This window comes from Aptenodytes patagonicus, chromosome 1 (assembly GCF_965638725.1).
Source record: "Aptenodytes patagonicus chromosome 1, bAptPat1.pri.cur, whole genome shotgun sequence".
Taxonomy (NCBI): domain Eukaryota; kingdom Metazoa; phylum Chordata; class Aves; order Sphenisciformes; family Spheniscidae; genus Aptenodytes; species Aptenodytes patagonicus.
The window spans coordinates 110,445,920-110,471,644 of NC_134949.1; the positions used below are offsets into that span (position 1 = coordinate 110,445,920).

The 25,725-nt window shown below is 37.5% G+C and overlaps 1 long non-coding RNA gene across 1 annotated transcript; it reads left to right on the forward strand.

The window, feature by feature from the left end:
* The first annotated feature begins 20,941 nt into the window (after window positions 1-20,941).
* On the forward strand, window positions 20,942-25,146 carry LOC143155879 (uncharacterized). Its single transcript, XR_012994490.1, has 3 exons — window positions 20,942-21,011; window positions 22,986-23,577; window positions 24,940-25,146. It is a non-coding gene; the product is annotated as an uncharacterized LOC143155879 (long non-coding RNA).
* The last annotated feature ends 579 nt before the right edge of the window (window positions 25,147-25,725 follow it).

A 25,725-nucleotide genomic window follows, 5' to 3' on the forward strand; every position in this document is an offset into this window, starting at 1 on the left:
GGCTGTTTGCATGGCAGGCTGCCAAGGTATTTGTAGTAGGACTGGTATACTTGCTCCCACTTAGTGATGCTCTCAACAAGGATTTTGTAGCACGATGCTCTTCTTACCATGGCTCTATTCAAGAGAAACACACATAAATTTGCATTTCCTTAGCTATAATTTACAAACAAGTCAATAATAGCCCCTCCATTGCTCGCAGTCAATCTATTAGCAAGCAAATACCTGAGTAAATGTATGTGACCTTTAACTTCCTCTCTAAAATTCTGTGGACTTGAGCCTTGTTTGTCATGGAGTGTATGAGAGGCTACGTATTAAAAGACAAATATAATGGTGCAAAAAATGTTTTGCAAATATTGTACTTAAGAAGTTTTAAATTGTGTCATGAGTAGTTTCATTGTGAATCTCTGCCTTTCATCTGTTTTTTACCTACCAGTAGGTAACTCTTGTTCTTCGGGACTTAACTTTGAAAAACCTCTGAACAATTTCATGTGCAGTTAATGTTTTAAAATCAGCCTGAAAGAGAAATATTATGTTCAATTATGCCCAGTTGTTTCTCCATAATACTCTAATGCCTCCAGCCTGGAATGGACCTCACTGTGTAAAGCCAATGAATATGCTGATGAATTGTGGTAGGAGAATGACAGCTTCAATTAATCAAACAAAATGGGTACTGAATTGAGCATTAAACAAATAGGGCTAGTCATCCATATTTTAGCTGTTTGGAAAATTAAATTGTTATTTGGGTATTTGTGGGATGTGGAAGATCATTATCAGTTCTACAGTTTAATCCTGGATCCAAAACAAACTTCTTGTCATGATAAAGTTTGCAACGTTAATATCCACTTCCCTGTTACTTGAAAGGCTAGATATAAAAAAGTTTATACAGTCAGCAAGGAGTGAGATACTTAATTTTCAAATAAAAACTATTGTCTTTTATAGAAATTTCTGAAATGTTGGAATGCAAATAAACATTTTTAGAGTTGAAAGATTAATGCAGTTACTAGGATAGAGGTTTTTAGTGAGGATGAGGGAGGACCGGGTGTTAGTGTAGCTGTTGACCATGCACATCTACTAGCATGTATATTTGGAGTGCATGTGTAGGAACAAACACCTGTAAACATAGGGCTTTGAACGTGCTATGAAGATAGGTAAAATAGCTTACTCTTAAACAGAATGCATCTACTTAAAGAAATAATAAATTTTGAAGCTAAATTGGACATTGTTTTAAATCATGTTAATTTGTTACTAGTATGTCCTGCAAATGCTATGTCTATGCACATACATATCTCAATGTCATAGACATTTTGTCAATGAGAAATTGAATAGTTTAAAAATTACTGTTTTATGAGTGCACAGATTATTTTTTTAACTGCTTATGAACTTAAAAATACTAAAGCAGTGTCACTGTTAGACTAGAACTGTTTAATAGTTGGGATGAATAATTTATTTAACCAATTTATTTTCTTTTACTCTTAATGAGTTATCTATGAGCAGCAGAAAGCTTTCTTGATTTTAAACATTTTGCGAGATCATTTTATAAGGAATTTTGCTGATAAGTTCTTGGCTTCCAGGTGGTTTACTAAGAATACAGGTAGTTTACTAAGAGTATTAAATATATCTATTAAAAAACAAAACAAAACAAAACAAACAACCCCAAAAAACCACAATTCTGAATGTTAGTTTTCATTGCAAACAAAATTTCCACTGGTGGTCAATTTCTTCTCTCCAAAACAAAATGTTGCGTCTCAAGTGAAACCCTTGAATGTTGTGAGCTCAGAATTCACTTCCAGCACACATTCTCCAGTATTTACTTAACTTGAAGTGTTTTTGGTTACTAACTTGTTTTGGGGGGCACCCGTAGAGAGTAAATTAATGTTTCACTGAGTCAGACTAAGCCATCTATTGCTCTTTTAAAGTATTAAAAATCTTGAATTTAAATATTTCTAGGGAACTACTCCAGGTATTCCAGGTGCTCCCAGCTTCCCAACTGAAGTGCTATTACTACACTACATACAAGGGTAGCAACCTGGATATATTGGAACTGGTAGGTATCTTGCTTGTATTAAAGAAAAATGATGAGTCTTAAGGGAATAGAGTTACAGCATAGTGATCATTGTTGACATTGCACTAATCAAAGACTTGGAGTATCCATTCCCCTCAGGACCCTGAACTTCCTTGAAATCTTCATATTTTTCTTTTTTTTTTTTCCAATTAGTTTTTCATGAGATGTGAAGTTCTAACCTCCCAGTGTTCTTCAGTTAAAGATCATAAAAAACCAGGTCTTGAAGGGACCTTGCATATTTATATCTTTTTTTGTGTGTGCTATTTTGGAACGCTGCCTTGAAGAATGAACTTACTTGCAATATTTTTCTGTTATCAACCCTTCCTTTAAAGCTGTGAAGCACTTGGCAGAGAGTAGCGTTGACAGAGACAATTTGGTTAAGGAAAATGACATAAATGAGGTATTCCTGCTGTTGCCACTTTGTCAGTACTCTGAAATGCCAAGTATGGATGCAGTGTTTTTTCTGTAATATCTCCTGTAGTGCTCCACAGCCTCTGTTGTGAGGAATTTAAGTAAACTGTTTCTAATGAGTACTTTTTATAGGCATTTAAATAAAAGCTTGTCATCACCCCTTCTTCCATTTGCAAGTAAAGCTTGATGAACTGTTTGCTAGAAGCAATATTGTTAACTACTTAGTCCAAATAAAGGCAGTACAAGGTCAATGACTAATTCTTTGGTGTTGTTCTTCACATCATTGCTCCTGTACTGCATAGGCAAAAAGACATTTTTGTACTAATTCTAAAAGTGCCATGTAACTTGGCATTTTGGACAATGAGACCAAATATTTCCTGTATAGTGAAACATAAATTTGTGTGTGTGTGTTGTATATAGACAATATACAGTCAATGTCTCCTTCAGTTTTTCCACTGGGAAAGTTGTATTTTCTGCAGACTGAAATGCTTCTAGAGTGAACTTAATACTTTGTCTTTGTTATATCATTCTATTTCTTAGGTCAGAGATGAAAATGAGGCCATGGCTCTGCCTGTCATAACTGACACTGCTACCATACTTTTATTAATAGTAAACACTTATCTCTTTCCTCTACCTCCCTCTCTCACCTTCCTAACAATGTGCACTGTGTCCTGGGTGGCTATATGCATTCAACAATTTATTCAGTCTATTCACTGTGTCTTATTAAAATTTAAAGCAACTCTGTTGTAAGGGGGTTTGTGTATGTGTAGTTTTGGTATGCAGTCAGTCCACAAATAGAAGAAAACAAATTTTATACTGTGGTTCTTGTACACACTGTATAATGGTACTGATGAGCAGCAAGCTGAATGAATGCATTGGTTTCAGATAGGAGATGAATGAAACCCCAACTTTGACTGAGAAATCCATGTTTGTTTCAGTGAAATTCAGGTAGCTATTTTCCCCTCTTTGTACTTCTTTTTAAAATTTCTAAAAATAAAAACAAACAAACAATCCTCCTCCCCAAAATAAACCTTGACATATAAAGTAAAGACTTAGAATCAGCAAGAAATGTATCCATTTCCTTTGTCATCCTGATCAGTGTCATGCAGTTGCAGTAGTAGCAGCAGTTAAGGTAGCATTTTACTGACTACCTTGAGTACTGGTTGACTGTTGAATCACAGCAGAAAGGAGTTTTTTACAAATGTCAACTCATCCAAGAAAGCAGAAAAGTGTATGAGGGAGTTTCCTTGCACCAAGACAGATGTTGCTATGAATCGCCAATTAATGTGTTACATTCAAAATACTGTTAGGGAAAAAGGAACACACCATATATGTGAAGCCAAGAATTTATTTTTAGTCCAATTAATATTTTAACAGTTTAATAGTCCAAATTATTAGTCCAGTTACAATGGTACATTATTGTATATAATAGCCCAAATTAATACAGAAAGGCCTCAATAATACTACTAATAATTTAAAACTGCTATACAGGAAAACTAATATTCACCCTTTTCTCTGGTGCAATATTAATCTTTCAAATGTCCCTCTGGGTCCTAAGGTTGAACAGCACCTGTATTCCTTCATTTTCCTGGTGTAACTTTTATTCATATCTATCACACAGCGCTAGCTTCTTTGGTATCCCAGAATCTCTGCCTAAATACGCAAGCATTGTGTGGCTGTATACTATGTCAGATATTCTTCCAATAAATTTTAATTACTGGATATTTCTGTGTATTTACATCCTCCTTTAGGTCCAGCTTCTCTTTCTATATTAAAGTACTCTATATTCTGGCTTTGGGGTTTTTAGAAGTTTGATACAATGATGCAGGAGATCCCTTCTCATTCTGTGTTCTCTGTGAAGCAGAAAGGAAATTTCAATCAAGGGGTGAGAAACTTCAAGAAAATAGCTTTAATTTTGAGACAGCTTAGCAAATGAAAACCGAGCTTTCTTTAGGACAGTGAGTAAGAAGACAAAGATCTTACATCTGTTATTTTTATTGAACTATGTGGGTTTTGTTGCATGCATTGTAAAGACCAGACATGCACATCTCGCACAGCGCAGTGTTTCTACTGCTGTCATGTGCAACACATGAGGGAGGGCTATGCAAAGAGGTCAGAAAAAACTGAGAGCCCACCTCTTCCATCTTGTCAGTCAGTGCAGCAGAGAAAACACAAGTGGGGAAGGAAAAGCAGCCCTCTTGTCCCTTGGTAGTCAACAGGGAATATGGTGTGTTCTGGTGACCTGCAAAGCCATAGCTGTTGTGATTGGCATTAAAATGCCACCCTTCTGTCCAGGTCCTCCCACTACCCCAGTGGGGAAGTTGTAGCACTGGGGTGCAGCACCTCGTGCACCCTGACAGCACCATCTTTCCAACCTATTGTTCTTGATGAGAGTGGAACTCAAATCAGCTATCAAGAAGTGATGTAAGTTCTGATCGTTTCATCTCAGCACATACTTGATTTCCCCTGCCTGAGAGCTAAAATAATAACGTTGTTCCTTTGTTGCCACTCTAAATAAAATATGTCAGTACTACTGATAGGCTCCCTGCAACTTCTTCCTGCAGCAGGCTTGGCCCACATGGGTCAGTTCTCAGCCTTTCTCAGAGTGTTGATCTTAGTGCTCAGATATAAGCTTTTACTCTCTTTCTTTGTTCCAGAAATTAAGATGTTTAGCTTCAAAACCACGAGTACATAGAACACTCATCTGCCTCCCATGAGATCTCAGCTGCTTTATGGAAGGGCATAATTTAAACTACCAATGTATTAATTAACTAACTTAATTTTTTATAATTGCGGTCCTGTGCCTAAAAGATCAAGGAACTTGGCTGCAATCAATTTAATGGATTCTTAAGTAGAGAGCTATTTTCTATCCCTATTCTTCAATTATCTGGATCACAGCCAATGTGCTACACAAAATCCATTATTTTAAGGATTGCTAATGACACAAACTAAGTGATTCTGAAAGATGAAATGGTTGGTGTGGTTTTCATTGATTTCAGCAAAACATTCAATCTCAAATCTCATTTGCTTTTCATTCAGTTGTGGAAAATATCTCATTCTGGATTTTTCAGATCAGGCTGAAAAATGCATTACTAATCTATTGAAACACAATAAAGAAAATAAACTGATGGAAGGAAAAAACATGTAATTTTGCCATTGGAATCTCTATTTCTTTATAATTTGATCAAGCATGGTTTTCTATTAACATAAAAATTTGTTTCAGGTTTAATCTTGGTAATATTTCTAACATGAAATTAGGAAGACTTAATCAGTTGATAACCATATCTTTAAAACAGTTCACAGAGTACTAATCCTATATCTTTTCTATATGGAAGGTACTGTTTCTTTTCAGAGAGCTCTGTGAAGCCCATGGAGTCTTTATTTATCAGATACAAGTCCAGTGACTGACAACTTAGAGTTAAGTAACATCTCCTAGGGAGTGGTAGAATCCCTAAAAGGGAGGTGAATTCTGCTGATATTTGATGGAAAAGAAGGATGATGGACAGAGAAGGCCAGCAAACAATCTTGAAATATGTACACTTACATATTTTTGTCATGCTTTGGGGTGTTTCTGTTTATAGTGATAAAAATTTCTCCGCCACAAAATACAGGAAGCATATCATAATTACATTACTTGGTGTCAACTAATTTTTCTGGGTTTGCTAGGTTTGCTAATAATTTTTGGGTTTGCTAGTCACCAGTGAATTCCACCCTGGGAGTACAGATGTCATGGGCTGAAATAAAAGAGTCTGGTTAAGAAATTTTTTTCTGAGAGGTAAAAACTTTTTTTTAATGTCATGTGTACTTCTTATAAAATCAGAAATAACTGAGGAAGAGAAGCTGTTACCAAAGTATTGTAGTTAGCCAGACAGTGGATGAATTGGGAACAGCCAGGCAGAAAAGCTACGAAAGGTAGGTGGTGGGCACCTCACTCAGTGGATGTGGCAATAGAAGTGAGGATGAAGCCTCCTTCATCACTAGGGCTTGAGGAAGTAAGGAGCAGCTGGCCAGCTGAGCAGTTGCCAACTAGGACTTCATCATGCACAGCTCAAAAAAAAAAAAAAAAAAAAAAAAAATCTAAAGTATGAGGACCACTGCTTATTTTCCTCCTCATTCTCCTTTTTTCCCTTCTTTTTTTCCCTTTGATGCTGTGCTGTTGTGTAAGCCATTTGGATTCACTATTTAAGTAGGAATTTTAACCCATTGAGCACCTATAATTTTTTTCAGTCTTTGTTAGTGGTGCCTACAATTTGAACCTAACCCATGCTGCTGCCAATCAGCTCCTGGAAGAATAGTTACAGATAGTATACTATACCTTAATGTATGTGTACTTGCAACTTGAATAAACAAGCTGCCGTATCCTTTTCACAGACCTGGAACTGGACATGGGAGGACTGAAGTTCATACTAAATAAAGCCTTGGGCTTTTTTATTTTATATAAATATATATATATGTACTGTATGTGTATATTCATATGTAATCCTGCAAGTTCTTTCTTAGCTGTCACACCATGAAAACTCCTCAAGTTCTTGAGCTGTTTTTCTAAGCAGCTTAATACAGTTAAAACAGCTCAGTGCCAGGCTTGCATATTGCTCAAAATTTACAAATATGCTTAAAGCTCAAAAGATGCTGTCAGATAGCTTCTGAAAAATCAGTCTATGCACCTAACATGAGATCAGAATTAGCAGACTTGCTGTTTTCCTTTCCTCTGTTTATATACCTGCCTAGAAATTAGAGCTGGATGTCAGAGGACATCAGCTTTTCCTCTTCTTGAGGGAATTCAAACTTAATCTCTCTCATGCAAGGAGAGTTTCCAAATCAAGTCAATGCCTACCCTGGAAGGAAGATGTCCTCCAATACTAGCCTTCATGCCATCCCACTTCGTACCATGTACTTCAGCTTTAGTTTGCCCATGAAAGAGTTTGTGGGGGACAACAGTCCAGTTTCACAATCATCTGAGATAAGGAGGGAGCTCTTAGGGTTCTAGTTCTAAGGACTACTTGTGCGTTTCACATGAAATTGCAATAGGATAAAATAAATATCTTTTCTAGCAGAATGCAAACTTGAGCATAGGCTTCAAACTCTTTGAGGAGGAGGAAGCTTTGGGTTTTAGGGTGGTTTGCGGTTTGGTTGTTTTTTTTTTTTCCAAACCTTCCAGATAAGCATTGCTTTTTGAATCACATTTTCACAGACTTTTATTCTGTAACATTTCTAAGGTAGTGTTAGTGTCAGTAAAATATAACAACATAAAAATAACAGTCAATGTTATGGGTGAATGTCATACAATGCCAGGCATGCAAAGGGTTGAAAAACAGATAACCTTATAGCTGCTGCTGCTCGGAATTGACTAATTATGTTTAATGGGACAGCAAGGGTCAAAATCTTCCTCTGACAACCCTTACAAGTACATGAGAAATAACTTGGGAAAACAGTAGTCTTTAAGACAGTGAGCTACCGGAAGCTTTTTAGCAGGTGAGAAAGAAAGGTGACTTCTCAAGGATTGTTCAGGGAAAAATATAAATAATTTTTCATTATATTTATATACTTAATAGGGTGTTCATTTAGTGATGTATATTTGGAAATAGTTTTACTAGCTTTATGGATCAAGAAATTGATGTCAGTATTGGTGAGAGGGATGGAATCAGGCCATTCAAATATTATTTCCTGAGCAGCTGCTCTTCTTATTTTTCCTACAGCATATTCATAGAGGAAATCTATACTGATATTAGGGTCAAAGTGAGGCCAGCCTTAAGTTAACCCTGAGCCACAAGCTTAGGACTTCCTCATCGTGCATTAACATTCACATCACTGGGGAGGGAGGTTCTTGTTTACAAAGCAGGACCTTTCTCAGAACTGGGCTTTTGATACCATTTTTGCTTTTCCAGTCCTGTCTCTATTTATAAACAGTAAAGAGTACAAGATTTAAAGGAAGGTACTGAAGGGCTGGATAAAAAAGTGGGCATCTGGGATTGTAGCCAGTGGACTTCTGTGCTGAAAGCCTGTAAGTAAATCCCCACCACCCTGCAGGAAGGGCTGAAGAGGCATTAGGAAGCACTTTGGTCACAATCCATAGATGGAAGTTTAACATAGATTTCTAATCGAATTGACAGCGACCTGGCTTAGTGAGCTAAAGTATAAAAACTTAATGTGTAAGCGTCCTAGAGCAGTTATAATATGATACTACCTTGCAGCTACACTTCAATCTAGATATTGAATAATGCTCTTATTTCTAGTGTCGTTAACCATCTCTTGGTTCAACTTGTTGCAATAGGTTTTTGTGCGGGTCTCTTCCCTGTAGGAATCAGAGAATAAACATATCCTGTGACTCCTAAGCCAAATATAAAGATCTATTTACTAGTTGTTTCTAGTGAACTACTTGCAGTCAGGCTTTCATGATACACTTTGTTTTTTTCTTTTCAGTCCCTTCACCCTCATAAACAAAATTCAGCTTTGCTTTTCCATAAATGTGTAACAGAAAGGGGGTAAGCAGACATTACACAGATGCACACACAGAAATAAGAAAGCAAGGTATGTTTTTTAGAATGGTGGATTTTTCTTAAATAAAATAGAGATCTCTAAGGGCTAAATGATGCTCTTTTTTATAAATCTTGTATTGGTAAACATGACATGCTGTAAGTCAAAAACACAAACACACATGCAATGTACCTTTATACAACATAACATGTAAGATATCACTAATAAACGTTCATTTGATGTTTTGAAAGTGGTTTTGTTTTACTTACAGCTCTGTCAACATTTCAACATTTTGTACGTATTGGCTTCTGCACTACACATTGTTCATAATTTACTTGTGAGTATTTGCTGCTGGGTAATTAGCATATGTCACCCAGGAGTAAATGAAAGGTAAAAGTCAACCTGTTGGTCAGTAAAAAAAAAAAAAAAAAAAAGCCTTTCTTTTTGCTATGTAAATTCTTTTTGATCAATGTAAGATATCCAGAAAGGTTTTTGCTTTGTTGAAAAAAAATTGGGAAATGATGGGTTCATGAAATTGTGTAGTCCTTTTGTGTGGTTAAGGAAACTGTAGTTGTAGATATTCTAGTTTTCTGACAAATATTTTGTAGTACAGTAATCTTTCACAATGGGAAATCTTAATTTCCTTTCTTTTTTTAATAGATATGTCTAAGTGAAAATGAGTGGTAAATTTGATTTGACTTTTTCATTTTTCTAAAACTATTTATATACAAAGCTGTTAATGATAATAATACTCAGCTATTTTCTCACATAGAAGATAATTTTGAAATAATAATCACATGAATGTAGAATTATGCTGATATTAAACAATTGAAACCTTCCTTTGACCAAAAGAAGGAATTCAGCTTTGATTACACAATGCTCTTTTAATTAAAAAAGAGTATGCATCTTCTTTCTTAGTACTGACTTTCATGATTTGTTATTTCATCCGAAAGATTTTTGTATGGAAATTAGATTTCGCTTTCTAGTTGAACAAATGTTAATAAAGTGTTCTGCAATCACTCGTTAAAGTTTTAACTGAAGTCACTTTGATTATTTTTGCATCCCAAATGTCATTTTCCCCTCCAAGCATCCCAGCAAACAGGGTTACTGGAGTGAACATTTCCAAATGAAGCAAATAACAAATGTTTGTGAAAATTGTGTTTTAAGTTTTCCTTCAGCCGTAATCATTCAAGAAGATGATTAATCAGGGAGCACATGTACTGCAAAGGTAAACCTCAAATGCACAGATCCAATTTCATGTATCAATTAATTCTAGTGACCTTCTTGTATCCAAACTACTATATAACTCCTGGTCTGCCACCTGGCATCCATGACACTTCCCCCCAGCAGTGTCATTATGTTATCAGCTGGAGGATAGTGAATGAAAATAAAAGGTGCAACCTCATTAGGTAAGAGTTTACTAGAGGTTAGGCTGAGAGTTAGGACTGCAAGGGATACTGTGTTCATACAAATTGAAATGACAAATACTTTTGCAAGCAAGTAAATTTCTCACCTAAGCACTCCCAGTGAGTTCAGCACACCAGAATAAAGTCCATACAGAGATGCTTCCTTCTGGCTGATGTTAGGCTCAGAAATCTCCTCTATCTTAGGTAAAGTTTTGTGGACTATATGGGACTTCTTCTGAGTTCTCTTTAGTACAATACTATCAGTTTGAATGTGTTTGGTTGGTTCAAATTTAGAATCACAGAATCATTACGGTCGGAAAAGACCTCTAAGATCATTGAGTCCAACCGTCAACCCAACACCACCAGGCCCACTAAACCATGTCCCTAAGCGTCGCATCTACACGTCTTTTAAATACCTCCAGGGATGGGGACTCCACCACTTCCCGGGGCAGCCTGTTCCAATGTTTCACCACTCTTTCAGGAAAGACATTTTTCCTTACATCCAACCTAAACCTCCCCTGGCGCAGCTTGAGGCCATTTCCTCTCGTCCTATCGCTAGTTACTTGGGAGAAGAGACCAACACCCACCTCGCTACAACCTCCTTTCAGGGAGTTGTAGAGAGCGATGAGGTCTCCCCTCAGCCTCCTCTCCTCCAGGCTAAACAACCCCAGTGCCCTCAGCCGCCCCTCAGAAGACTTGTTCTCCAGACCCCTCACCAGCCTCGTTGTCCTTCTCTGGACACACTCCAGCACCTCGACGTCCTTCTTGTAGTGAGGGGCCCAAAACTGAACACAGTATTTGAGGTGCGGCCTCACCAGGGCTGAGTACAGGGCCACGATCATTTCCCTACTCCTGCTGGCCCCACTAGTTCTGATACAGGCCAGGATGCCATTGGCCTTCTTGGCCGCCTGGGCACACTGCCAGCTCATGTTCAGCCGGCTGTCGACCAACACCCCCAGGTCCTTTTCTGCTGGGCAGCTTTCCAGCCACTCTTCCCCAAGCCTGTAGCGCTGCATGGGGTTGTTGTGGCCCAAGTGCAGGACCCGACACTTGGCCTTGTTGAACCTCATACAGTTGGCCTTGGCCCATGGATCCAGCCTGTCCAGGTCCCTCTGCAGAGCCTTCCTACCCTCGAGCAGATCAACAATCCCGCCCAACTTGGTGTCGTCTGCAAACTTGCTGAGGGTGCACTCGATCCCCTCATCCAGATCATCGATAAAGATATTGAACAAGACCGGCCCCAGTACTGAGCCCTGGGGAACACCGCTCGTGACTGGCCGCCAACGGGATTTAACTCCATTCGCCACAACTCTCTGGGCCCGGCCGTCCAGCCAGTTTTTTACCCAGCGCAGAGTACACCTGTCTAAGCCATGAGCCACCAGCTTCTCTAGGAGAATGCTGTTGCTCCCTATCAGAATCCAATAATAGGTTGCTCTCTATCAGAACCCAACAAAATAATAATTGCGTCAAAGCTGTTCCTTTAAAAATAAATAACCTAAGAAATATTATGATTTTAAGAAGACCAACAGGAAAGGAAAATGTGCCTTGTTTTATGTTTGTTGTGAAATATTGTTGTCCTTCAATGTTACAGTCATATAAAAAATAGACATTCGTCATGGTCTGTTCCATTGAAATTGAACTTCAGATTGCTCTATTGCAAAGGGAAAACCAAACACAGTTAAAGTATAAAAGTATAAAATAGAATTCAAAAGCTGTGTTGTGAAAATGGGATGAAACAAAATAAAAGGGGTGCTAAATAATGGTATTTGGAAGATATAAATTATATTCTTTCTATGTAAGTTTTTAATGTTTGCTATGTACAAGTACTGTGCTCTGTGAATTATGGCAGGAGAAGGACAGGGGATGTTTCAGGTGGACATGTGTTAGATTTCTATTTTGAACTGAGCAGCTGTGATGATCCATCATACTAATTTTTGCAAACTATTTCTTATATAATGACATAAACAAGATATGTTTCTAAAAAGAGAAGATTCTACCATTTGGTGAATAGTTGTAAATTTGCATATGTTTTAAACTAGGCAAATATGTTCTTCATTTAAAAAGACTTTCTCAAGTAAATGAAGGTTTTGTACTTGGAGTTCGTTTACTATCTTTCTATCTTTCCTTCTCTATGAGTTGAAATATGTTGGCTTTTTTTTTTTTTCTTTTCATTTAGGACTATATTTTATCATCAAAAGTCATTGCCATTATTGTTATTTTCGGTTCAGGTTTTATGCTTCAAAAGTGTGTTCAGCTTCATCTAAGGAAAACGTACTGCTTAGCTCTAACTGATGATAAAAGCTACTACACGTAAAGAAGAATGGATTCCTCCAGCTTATCATTATGAAAGATCATTGTAATTTAAAATTAAATTTAGGAGCTAGAATGAGATTAAATGGAAAGCTCAAGTAGAACATTAAAGAGAACTCCATCTAAATACTGGTATGATTTTAAATTCTAGTCATGACTTACTATTCTGTTCTACAGGGCCAGTCACAAATGTCTGGGATACTTTAAGAAAATAGTGTAATAATTCAAAAGGAAGAGACCCACTGAACCAAAGAAAGAAATTATTTAAAACACAATAACAAAAGATGGGAGAAAAATAAAATATTTTATCATTGTGATATAATGCCAAAGATTTTTGTGTGTTCTTTGTTCAATAGGGTAATTGATCTCTATCCCAATATCAAAGTTACAACCAAGTTTTTCTAGGTAGTCTGCTGAGGCTGAATCATCTAGTTCTGACTGGGTCAGCACAGCAGCTTTTGGGTCATCATAGCTATGTTTTAAGCTAGCAAACAGCTATTTCCTAAAGTGTTTCAGAACATTTGAAATACAAATGTCATACCTTGTTCAATTCTGAATACTAAGCCACGGAGAGGGTCTTCAGAAATGCTTCTCTTTTTGCTTGAAATTATGTGATTTCTTTCTCTACATGTCTAATTTGCACCATCAAGGAATAAAACTTGTATCATGTCATGGAAAAAAAAATTAGAAATTGCTGTATCCTCCAACTTCTGGAACATGATACTTAGGGGCAAAGTAACAGTACATTTCCCATAGCATTGTGCCCAAACTGCTCAGCAGGTTAGGCTGATAGTAAGAATTATGGCCTCTCAGTTTTCCGTGACTAAGAAATAGTTAACCGTATCTCACACAAACATGAATTACTTCTTTCACTAACCAGGCTTTTACTCGTCTTGCTTGTTCACTGAGAGTTTCTCTGTTGGGCGCAAGACCACAAGGGAATTTAGATACCCTGGCATCTAACCACCTGAGCATTTGCTAAAGCATATGTGCTCTGTGATCATGCAACAGCACTGCATAGTCTTAGTAGCCAATGCTTGAATGCAGTAAACCCAGAGGATTTTCAGAACAGCTTGAATTCAGGCCTCCTGCTTTTTCTACGGAGCATTCTGGCACTTCAGATCACTTGAAGAAAAATTCTGTAACAACTTGTCTGCTGGCATCAGCCACATGTCTCTATAAAGCACGGACTGATATACAGCAGCAGACTTGGGCTGACAGTGCATGTGCTCAAAGTGTCTGCGCTACAAGAAGACATGCTCTTTGACATGTGCACTGGGAGCTGACAAGAGCTCGGCTTCATTTCCTGTTGTGGTCCCAAACTCAGCCAAAGCCTGTGCTTGCTAACCTATGTGCAGCCTATCAGTTGTAGAAGTCAGGTGATCTAAACTTAAACTCGAACCTAAAATATAATTTAAATGCAGACTCTGACTTTGAAGCTGCTTATCCTCTAGTAAAATTTACAGCTCTTGGATTAACAGCCCCCTAAAATGCCTAAAAAATCCCCTAAAATGTGATTATTCTTTTTGGAAGAAACCAGCTTACTATTTTCAAGATTATCACAGACCTCTTTTTCAGTGGTGAGAGAGGAAATACTCTTCTGCCTAAACTTTGCACCAAAAAAGTGTCTAAGGTAGCTCATTCAAAAATGAAGCAAGAGGTCATGTCTTTTTATTTCAGAAAAAAGGCTCACTAGCCATGATCCAAGAGGAAGGGTTGTATAAGCATGCCATACTGCACAGACGGAATCTGTTGGGGAGGTAGCAAAGCAGCCCTTCTTCTCCTTTCCTACTTCCAAAATCTGGACTTGACCTGTGCTGCTTGTTTTATCAGGCTGTGCTTTGAAGGGCCAACACAGGGTTTGGGAAACAGGACTCGATTCCTTTCCCTGACTGAAAAGAGTTCAATTTACATCTCCCAAAGTAGCTATAAACTGACCTGGGTCAGGGATGCTCTTGTTTCTTCCTGCTGTAGCTGTTTCACTTTTCATGGACTACTTAACCTTTCAGTGAACCAGTGACTTAGGAAGAGCAAGAGTACAAGTGGGTGCAGGAATAAGAATGAAGATGATACCGTTATCTTGTGCTTGGGACCTTACTTCAGAAATGGGTATTAGTCCAAGAAATGATTGCAAGTATTTCATTTCTCCTGAAAAGGCTGTTTGTCATAATTCCCAAAAGTTAGAAGATTGGTAGCTATGTCCTAATTGATAGAGATGATTGATGGATTGATTGATAGATTGATGGAGTAGGAAAAGCAACTGAATTATTTACATAATCTGAGAAAATTGGAGTCTTATTGGACTAAGCAGTAGATACCAGTTTAGTATTTAAACTGTAGGTTAAAAAAAAAAAAAAAAGGGGGTTGTTAATGTGACAGATGAACCAGGCCCTGAAATATTTTATCATTAAATAAGTTTCACCTGCAAATTTAGAAGTGGATGACTTTTTCCCCCTGGATTAACTAGTTACTTTCCTGAAGCTAAGATATTAGCAAAGCAGTAACATCAAAGGTTACAGTTGTTACTCCTGTGAAATGGGATCTTAAATTAATTGTTTTGTTGAATATGCCACTTAGATGTCATATATTTTGCTCTACTTATGCAAGTCAACTATCTGTAGGCTTAGAACTTAAGTGCTTAGTGTTGTGAGAGGTATCTCTAAATGGTACAGATAACTTACTCTTATTTGTGTTCTTCCTCAGACCCGCTGAAACTGCTAAAGGATCATTTGGAGGTTGAACTTCAAACCCTTTCTCATGCAAATGGTGTAATTCTCAATTCTATGCACAGTTCTGAGGCTGAGCTGTGGGAAAACCTTCTTCCAAAGCGAAGTGAAAAGGCTACCACCAACCCAAGGGTTTTGCGTGAATGGACATTTAATGATTGAATCCAATGGGATTATTCTTATGAAAAAAGACTGCAAGATCTGAACCTTGAAAGTTGTATAGTGAGGACTTCATCTTCTTTTATATTCTGTGAAGTACTGTTCATGTCTATTGTCAGGTGGGTAAAAATTATTCTCCTGTAATAGCCTGACACTCTTTTGAACTGTCTATATGTTTTGGACATTTTAAGTGTTCTGCAACTTCTCTATTGTTCTGCTTCTTAAACTCTTCCCAGCTGGGGATGAATTACTATTTTAAATCAGAAACTTCATTTGTTTATTTTTAATTCTTGCTTGCAGTTGTGTAAAGTGATCGTGAACGCTGCTTTAATTGTGCAGGGGAGTGATTTGTTTGACTACAATATTAAATGGTCTTTTCCCTGAAAGAGCTGTTATGCTTCTAGTTTAGTATGCCAACTGGAAATTTGGGATTTTTTAATTATTTTTTTTAGCTTCTCAGCTGTCATAGTTCCCCCCTTCATGGTTTTTAGAGGTTATGTAAAACAGAGTACATACAGTAACATTTAACGTTGTGCCTACAGAATGACAAATTTATTTTATTCATTAAATTACTGCTGCTTACTGCCAGTACATGGTCCTACTGATCCCAATTCTTCATTCTACCATAGAAGAATGCCTCGGTATAACTCTAAATGCCTATACCAATGAAATCATAAATTACTTTTTTTTTCGTTATCCCTTTATAAGTCTTTTCAATCTTTCCTTTTTTTGCTTCTCACCCTCACACTAGTTTACTTTTTTCACAATCTCTGCACTGTCTTTATCTTACTTGTTCATGTTTGTGTCTAAACAATCAGATGGAACATTTTTACAAGTTGTGTATTTCAAATCCCTCAATGACAGCTAATGTTTTCATTACTTATGTATTCACTTTCCTGATGAGGTATTCTACAATCATAACAAATTAAATGAGTGACATACAGTGTGCAGATATTTGTTTGCTCTTTGACTAGTTACAGAGAAACAGCTTGTACTAGAAAAACAAAATATGTAACTCTGAGTTACTGCAATATTGCCAAGCTAAAGGTGCCACAGTTTACTGAAATTTGTTTCTGTTGCTGAATGCTGTAGTAAAGGTTGTCATTCAGCTTCCATTATGACTCCTAACTGGCATCTGTGGAGAAGTTCTTTAAAAAAACTTGTTTTGATCTAATATTGTACATTGCATACTCAATCTCAATTAGTAATGCATGCCTCATCTTGAGGAAAAGTTAAATGAAAGTCCTCTTATATGTTTTCTGAGCAACTGGAGGATTTTTTTTTTTTTTTTTTTTTTTTTAAATCTAAGTCAATATAAAATGTTTTCCTTCATCCTAATCAGTACCCTCAGTGGTTCCAAGAAAGAAATTTCCAGATTTGGAGTATAGTTAGTCTTTCTGAGTGGTCAGAAGGAAGCTTATAGCCAATTGCCTTTTTCTCAATTTTTTTCCTCTTTATTGCTTTCTTTGCAATAAGAAAGTCTCCTGTTGTCTCCCTGTTGATTGCTTCCCACCTTTTGCTGTTCACACCTTGATTGGAATTCTTACCAATTTTGTACAGCTGTAAAAATGAGGAATGGTATCATCTCTGCTGTCTTCCTGCTATATATGTTTTAATTGTAGAGGTTTAATTTTAGGCTATAACTTTTTTTGTGTCAGCAATTCTAGCCTTCAAGTCCACAAAGATAAGATTTCTTAGATGAGGTGAGCGATATTCCTGCTACACTGCTCCTGCAGAGTACCAAAACTGCAACACATGTAGGGCAAGAAATACAGATACTCATGACATATGGGTGCTTGCTCTTACAATTGTTCTGGAAAGCAAATCTTTGGCTCCTGCTCTACAAGAAAACAGGGTCAACAAACTCATTTGCAATGGAGCAGGATTAAGACAAAGCTTTGCACTTCACAAGCATACAGCAATAAAATTACTTTCAAAGGGCACGGAGGAGATTCATAGTGAATATTGAGCTTATGTGAGGTAACTCAGATTAGGCAGACATAAAAGATCAAGGATCCAAAGAAAGAAGATTTAAAAAGGAAAGGAAAAGGAACACATGGAAATGAGCTACCATGAAAATAAATTGGGGCAGGGGGAGATATGAGAGAGAAAGGCCAGACAAGGTACAGAGACAGAGGTAAAAGCGATGCGAGTGCTAAACTGGATTATTTTATATTTAGATCTCTAGCCTGTCTTTTCATCTAGAAAAGTAATCCACTCACTGTTAAGCACCAGTAAGGTTCCCTTTGTTCCTCTTTTCACCATAATATTTGGCTTTTTTTTCCTATCAGTTTCTGAAGGAGGTCTGTTGTTTATCAGCTTTTCTACTGATGTTATTTGGCAATTTTTTTTCTCTTCAATGGGAATGTGAAAAATGTGGATGTTTATGAACACGCTTTTGTGAGGAGAGAAAAGGGGGGTCATAGATAGTAGTTGATTTATTTTAACAAGACCAGTATTTGGCAAACCAAATTTAAAAAGAAATCTGAAAATATGATTAGTTTGACATTATTTCTTGGATTTATTTTTTTCTTCAGTTCACGTTGCCTGCAGCATCTTATATCTTTCTCCTAACAAATGATTAAGACAGGTAACGCTGAACTTCCCAAACAACCTACCTGACTGTCAAATGACTGTCTCCATTGATGCAGCACACAAGCAAACACGTTATAGAATTGGCATCCAAAATAACCAGACAAGCTGTCCCTATTGACAATTGTTCCTGCATCAGCATATGTATTGTCCTCTTGGATTATCCCATCTGCAGCTGCTTCAGCTCTGATGCCACGTAATCATTTTGCTTGCTCCAGTGGTTCCTCTTCAACAACTGAACTCCATCCTTCATGAATTGCATCTCAATGTCTGTGCCAGCACAAGCTCTTCAGCTGTTTATGGTTCCTCCTCTACTGATGCTATTTAAACAATGTCTTCAAGAGATGCCAGACTGCTCTTGCATATTATCATGATTATTTTTTTAAAGCTCGCTGCATGTAAAACTACCACATAATGATGCCCTTCAATACAGAATGGTAGGGAGTACAGAGAAATTAATTTCTTCTTATGAAACTTTAAAAATGGCTTGCGCTAGTGTTCTTTAAAGCATTGTCTTTGAAGCATTGTCTGTGAATTTGGGAGTCAGGAACACACTCAGGATTTAGAAAGACAAGAATAGCAGTGGTAAAACTTGTAACAAAACTTCAATAAATTCATAGCAGAAGAGAATATTCCACCTTCCAAACCAGCTGTTACACTTGCAATTTATGTGGAAATCAGACTCCCTTTTGATTCAAATTCCTTTGTAAAACTCATCATTTCTATATGCTGCTAGAGCTAATACATGAAGCAAAGGATCACACAAGATAACTGGATGCCTTGTTTTGACTCTGTCGACAAAAAATGTGAGTTGGAATTGTTCTGCTAGTCTGCCTTGTGGCCATATTGTTGTATGGTTCTCCACAGATGAAATTTTCTCAAAATCAGAGGTCATTTTAATATTTCTCGATTTTACTTCTTTAGTTAATTGTGTGTATTATTACGGGCTATATCCAACAAGATATTTGATCACCCAGTTTGCAATGTTGTCAGGATTCACATACCTACGTCCAAAGCTGGGCTGCAGCTGAGGTTTTCAAACTGCTAAGTACACATCTGACTGTACTTTGTGATGCATTTTTAATGTTAAGATTCCCCAATGATCAAAACAAAGTTTTCCCTCATCTCCTTCCTTTCAAAGGTATTCTCAAGACACACTTAATGAATCATGCAGAATACAACATGAATTGCTTTTTTCTTTTACATAACCTGAGGAAATGCGTACACAATGCCATCTCTTCCTCCTCTTCAATGCTGACCTTGGATGGGGAGCATCTTCTTCACAGGGTATGTTCCCCCTGCCAAGCCATTTTAAGCATTCCTATTATAATAAGGGCTCTAGTTTCTTATGGAATCAAGACATGCTGGTTATGATACTGGAAGGAAAACATACCTTGATTTCTATCTGACATGAAGACAAAGTAGATATATTTACTGCAAATGCTAGGCAAAAAAAATTAAAAACAATGCCTTTTAAATTCCTCTCAGAAAGCTTTTTGCATTGCTGTTCATGGATTATTTTATGAAAGGGTCCATCCTCTGAAAAAAAGTGTTTAAATGACTAGTTGGTTGAAAGAAACATCACAGGGTAAATGTGTTGCATCTTAAGTATGGTGATTAATATGTTCTAAGGTCCTTACTGTGATTCATATTTGGCTTTGCAACTTTATTTCTTTATCCAAAATAGCAATATGCTAAATTCTAAGGATGGCAGCAGGAAAGCAGATAATTGTTCTATATTTGATTTTTCCATTTTTATCCTTTACTTATGTGTAAGAAAAAAAGTCAGATGATCAAAGATAGGATTAGCACTTGATTCCAGAAGGAATCTTTCTTCTAATTTAAAACAAGAGTTTGGAGATGTACTTTAGTTCTTTTGGAGTGCAAGGTGGATTCCCAGCAATGAGCAAGCCCTCTGTAGTTCAAAGCAGATAAAATGGATAAATGTGGATATTTTAGAGACTTTCTGAGTTGAGCCTTTTTTCCCCTCTGCATGAATGCTAGTGTTCATATTAATTTTGTATGATCCTGTCCTTCACTTGTTTCCTCTCAACCCCTGGTTCGTTCAGAGTACCAGCTGTTTGTTCCCTTTCCCCTAAATTGTGGATGCATTTCTGGTTTGTTGTACTAAAATAATCTGTGTTGATATGTGATGATCTGAGATGGAGAGACAGAGAGAGAGTGAGTATGTGTATTTGGACTTCCATTTTTATTTTGTACAGTGCTCTATTTACAGTACAGTGTGGCAGTGATAATTGTCATTGCCCACTTACCTGGAAGTCTCTTAGAAGTGATATATCACTTCTTAAAAGAGTTATCTTTTTTGAGGGATTTTTAAAATTGCCAACGAACTGAAGTACCATTGTAACAACTTCTCAGTTGTTCAAATACAGTGTTCTTAACAACTTTATTAAAATGGTTAGGATAAGTAAAGTGACAGATTACCAGGTGCTCTATGTAGGTGGCAAACATCTGGTCAGGCAGAAAGTGTAAACTTAGAAATCTACGTTGACTGACTTAGACTTTTGCTACAAACTCACCAATATTTCCTTTTAAGATCAGTACTGAAATCACAGTATCTTGTCATGGCATGTGTTCACTGCAAGCTGATGTAACCGTATTCATCTTCAGGCAGCATAGTACAAGCATGTAAACAAAACATGTTTGATCTGTGCTGTTTTATTCTTGATCAAAATGCCATGGCTTTCAAATTGACTTTTTTTTTTTTTTTTTTTTTTAATTAATCCTTGGAATAAAGAAAAGGCAATTCATACTTTTTTTCCTTTCTGAGTTGCAGCTCTAATCCCAAAACAGCAAGGTCCTCATACTTAAATACCTGACTGCATGCTGAGTAGTCCTGCTGACTTCAACGTAAGTCTTGCTTCAAGCTACATATATTTGTGTGTATTTGGGGCTAGATTTAACTCATTAACTATCAGACCTATTTTACAAAAGAGCATACTTTAAGAATTTTTCCCCAATATTCGTGTATATATTTTGTTTCCTTGCCAAGGTATGCATTAATGGAATGAACATTGATAAATTCAACACATTTGAGTAAGTGGTTTCTATATGGATAGGTGATGAATCTCAAAGTTCGGCTTCTTCAAGTGTGGCAGCTCAGCCTTTGCATAAAATAACTGTATAATTCAATAAAATAGGTCTTAGAGTGGAATTAATCCCTAGAAACCATTCTTACTTTGTGCAGAGGATTTGCTGTTTGAAGGACTATCAAGGGAGGACAAGAAATGCTCTTGTTCTGTGGCATGTAAATGGGCCTGTGCTGGTAAAAATTCTGTACGTATGTGTTTATAGTGAACAAGTTCTCATGTGCTTGAAATTGGTGGAAATTTCCATAGTTTTAGAGATTTGGCCCATAAAGCAGGCAAGGAAGAGACACAAAAAGCTTTGGTGAATCTATTTTTCACATTAAGATTATGGTCCCGAGCAAAACTTTGTAGAGTTCACATGGCTCTAAAATTAAAATATATTTACATGTGATATTTATTTGACTTACAGTTGTAACAGTAATCATAATTCTTATCTTTTTTAATTGTGTGCATTCAAATTCATAACAAAGGTGATGATGTTGCATTGACATACCTGAACTTAGTCACACAAGTAATTCCTTTATTTTTTTTGAAAAAATTGATTGTAGCACAGTTACTTACCTGTGTAGCTGTTGCTTTACTGGTCCTGTAGGAATCCAAATTTTGAATATAAGCTCCTTAGCAAGACCCCAAAAGACCAATTTAGATGCCCTAACTTAATATGTAAGTTCACAAAGCCCAACCTAATATAGCTACCTATTAGTTTGGATCAAAGTTTGTAAAATAACTGAGAATAAGTAGAGCTGACGAGATCAGATTTTCCATTTTATTGGAAATTTCCTGAAAATGAAAATGTGATACTATCTTAAAATTAAAGAAAAAAAAAATCCAAATCCATCTTACTTTCAAGTTCTTTGAAGCTTTAAATTATTTTTTTTTTATTTTAAATATATACTTAAAATTTTATAGTAATAAATCAACATTTTTTAAAATGACAGCACCCTGGTTTCAGCATGATGAAAATGCTTCTTTTTAAAAAAATCAGTGCATTTACCTGAACATTTCAATTCAGCAAAACAACACTTCATAGGAGGAAAATATGTTCCAGGAAAAAAAGGAAAGTCAGAGCTGAAAGGATTGAAAATAAATTTGTAGTGAGTTTTTATGTGGGATGTGAGAGAGCCTGAAAAAAACAGATGTAGCAACCTGCTGAGCATTAGGAAGCAGAAAGAGAAATATTCAAGAAATAATTTCAGTGTTTTATGCATTCCCACTATTTATCTTTGCCATAAATCACATCAAAGTATCTGTATTTTATACAACATAGGAACAGTTATTTATTTATTTATTCATTTTTTTCACTCTCAACAATTCTGTTTGGGGTACTGCATCTACTGCCATCCAGACCAGTGGTCCAGTCTCTTAGACTGTGTTTGCACTGTCAATTGTAGCAGCATTTTAATATGCACTTGTGCTCCTTTGCCAGACCTAGCGTCTGTCACCACAATGGGGAAACTGGAGAGATTAGGACTCGCCTATGTCATGAAACACTAACATGACAATAACAGAACTCTCACTGATTTGAATTCATTTATAAACCTTACTTGCAGGAAACTCGCCCTGCCTGCATCTTTTAACTCCACCCTCTTTTGAATTTATTATTGATGACTGAATTATTCAAGTCTCTAAAATCAAGAATGGTCTAATGAAGAAGGCATAAAAGCAATGCCATTTTCTTTCTAATTAGTCATCCTTTCTGATTCCCTAAAAACCATATTTGTGCTTCATTTCACAGTAAAATGGACATCCACAGAAGGGACCTGATTATCTGAGTCATCATTTCTGACCTCACACTGAAGAGATCTGTAATGCAAACACTAAAATAGGTACGAGTGGGACTATCTGAATGACTGTGGAAACACCAGGCAGGAATACCAGAAGAAGGGATGTAGGAATGGCACAGTTGGACAACACCTACATTAGTAGGTTGTCAAGATCTGGGCACATTTCCATGCAGCTTCTCAGCACCTCTGGGATTAGGAAGAGGACAGTTTGCTCAAAAGACTCAAGCCATCAGGAAGCAGTGGTAAGAAGGTGAGACATGACTGAAGCCTTATGACACCCAGATACGAGATGAAACAGTAAGCAGAAGATAGTGGCTCATGGAGGTGAGATAAGCTAGAGAGGCAAAACTTCCTAATCACCATCAGCTCTGAAAGACTGTGCCAAAAAAGGCACATCCAAAACCAGCACATGATCACCAACCTCAAAACAATCCAGAAGACATAATAAAGCCTTGATAACAACCATCCCTCTTCTTCCACATCGTCCCAAGGAAGCCCAGATGTCAGGATCACTTGGACACATGCCCACTGGTGTGAAAGACTGTGAGTGAAAACAGTTTTCTTTTAAAATAAAATCACATTTGCTACCAGAGAGATGCATATGGAGCTTTGCTATTCTATTGCTACAAGACCACAATCTTGCTTGCTTTCAAAATGTTGAAGGTCAAAGGTGGGGTCCTCAGCAACCCCTTCCTTCTGGCCCTGGAGCATGAAAAATGCCCAGATGCCTCTGTATTAGACACCACAAAGTCTTCTGCCTGGCACAGAGGTCTGAGTCCACTTGAGGCTGAGTAGCTTCACGCTGAGCTACTAATGCCTAAATCCTATGAGAATAGGCACTTTAGGCATCTCTCTGATCATGGAACAGAACTGCAAAAAAGCATTCAGAGTTGAAAAAAGAGACAGTAGTTGCATTTCCTTTACCTTTTTAATATAATAACTGAGCTTTTAGAGCAGTAACTTTAACGTTATGGGAACAAACTTCCATGTCTTGCTGTTCAGTAGTGTGCCTTATCAACCATGCAGTAAGTTTAACTTTTTGCTGTTGTTGACAAAATTAGCACACTAAGAGAAAGAAGAAAAAAGCAAATATGCACAAACTGATCTGGTATGGTGGAGCTCTTTAGTTCCCATGGGATTCAGCAATAGTATTTGTATTTTATTCATAAGTTACTTAGTACAAAATCTTCAAAAGGCACTGGAGCAGAGAATGAAAATCAGGTACCTTCGATTTCCTGGTGAATTCCTTGATATCCTTACCCATAGCTTTTCTGCCCTAAAGATACAGTCTATCCATTCTGCAAAAACATCAGCAAAAGAATCTAAGTCTTTTCTATGAAGTCTGGAATGGCAGACAGAGTAAGGCAGTTCATTCTCAGGTTGGGAATGGGGGTTTGAGACTGCTGAGTCAAGGCAGAGGAATGAAACTACATCTCCCATATAAAGGCTGAGTGTTGTGAAATGAATTAAGAACAACATCACAAGAAACATTATTTCTTTAGACAGAATTTGACTGATAAGACAATCCCTTGCTGGTTTGTGGAAGAAAAGCTTGGATGCCTTTCTCTGAGCAACAAGCTCAGAATGATGAAATCTTAATGGCTGAGAGAAACAATGTTTAACATGTTTCACTTTTCACAGTGTTACCTATAACTTAAAATGCCAGCCCAGTGTGCTGGCAATGCTGGCTGCCTGGGTTGGAACCTTCAAATCCATATTTGGAGTACAATTATTTTCAGTATGTGAATACATGTAAAAAATAGGAACTCAATATTCAACAGATCTTCCTTCTGCATGCAATCGGTTGCAGATGCTTCTTCTTGAGTCAAAAGTGATGTTAAAGATTTTTGTGTTGGTTTGTTGGGGGTTTTTTTCCACCTCTTCACTGCTGCTCCTTTCTCCTAGGACAATGATGACACTGAATTCTGTCCCACCTTATGTATTGTGCAGAGGTGCTGGTTACATTCGAGGTGGACCTAACGGGAACTGAAGGGAAGCCGATACTGTTCTTCGTACGTGCAAAGCCTGAAGTTAGTCTGATTTCAGATTCCAAATAGAGGTTTGTGGGATTTGATTAAAAGGTAACTTTATCTTTATTAATGGTATTTGTAAACAGCACTCATTTACCTCCTGGTACTCATCACATTGAATGCTGAAAAACAGAATGATTTTTTTATGAAGGAAAGTTTCCCTCTGCTCTGCAGAGGGACCTGGACAGGCTGGATCCATGGGCCCAGGCCAACTCTATGAGATCCAACAAGGACAAGTGCTGGGTCCTGCACTTCGGCCACAACAACCCCATGCAGCGCTACAGGCTTGGGGAAGAGTGGCTGGAAAGCTGCCCAGCAGAAAAGGACCTCGGGGTGTTGGTCGACAGCCGGCTGAACATGAGCCGGCAGTGTGCCCAGGCAGCCAAGAAGGCCAATGGCATCCTGGCCTGTATCAGAAATAGTGTGGCCAGCAGGAGTAGGGAAGTGATCGTGCCCCTGTGCTCGGCCCTGGTGAGGCCGCACCTCGAATCCTGTGTTCAGTTTTGGGCCCCTCACTACAAGAAGGACGTTGAGGTGCTGGAGCATGTCCAGAGAAAGGCAACGAGGCTGGTGAGGGGTCTGGAGAACAAGTCTTCTGAGGAGCGGCTGAGGGAACTGGGGTTGTTTAGGCTGGAGAAAAGGAGGCTGAGGGGAGACCTCA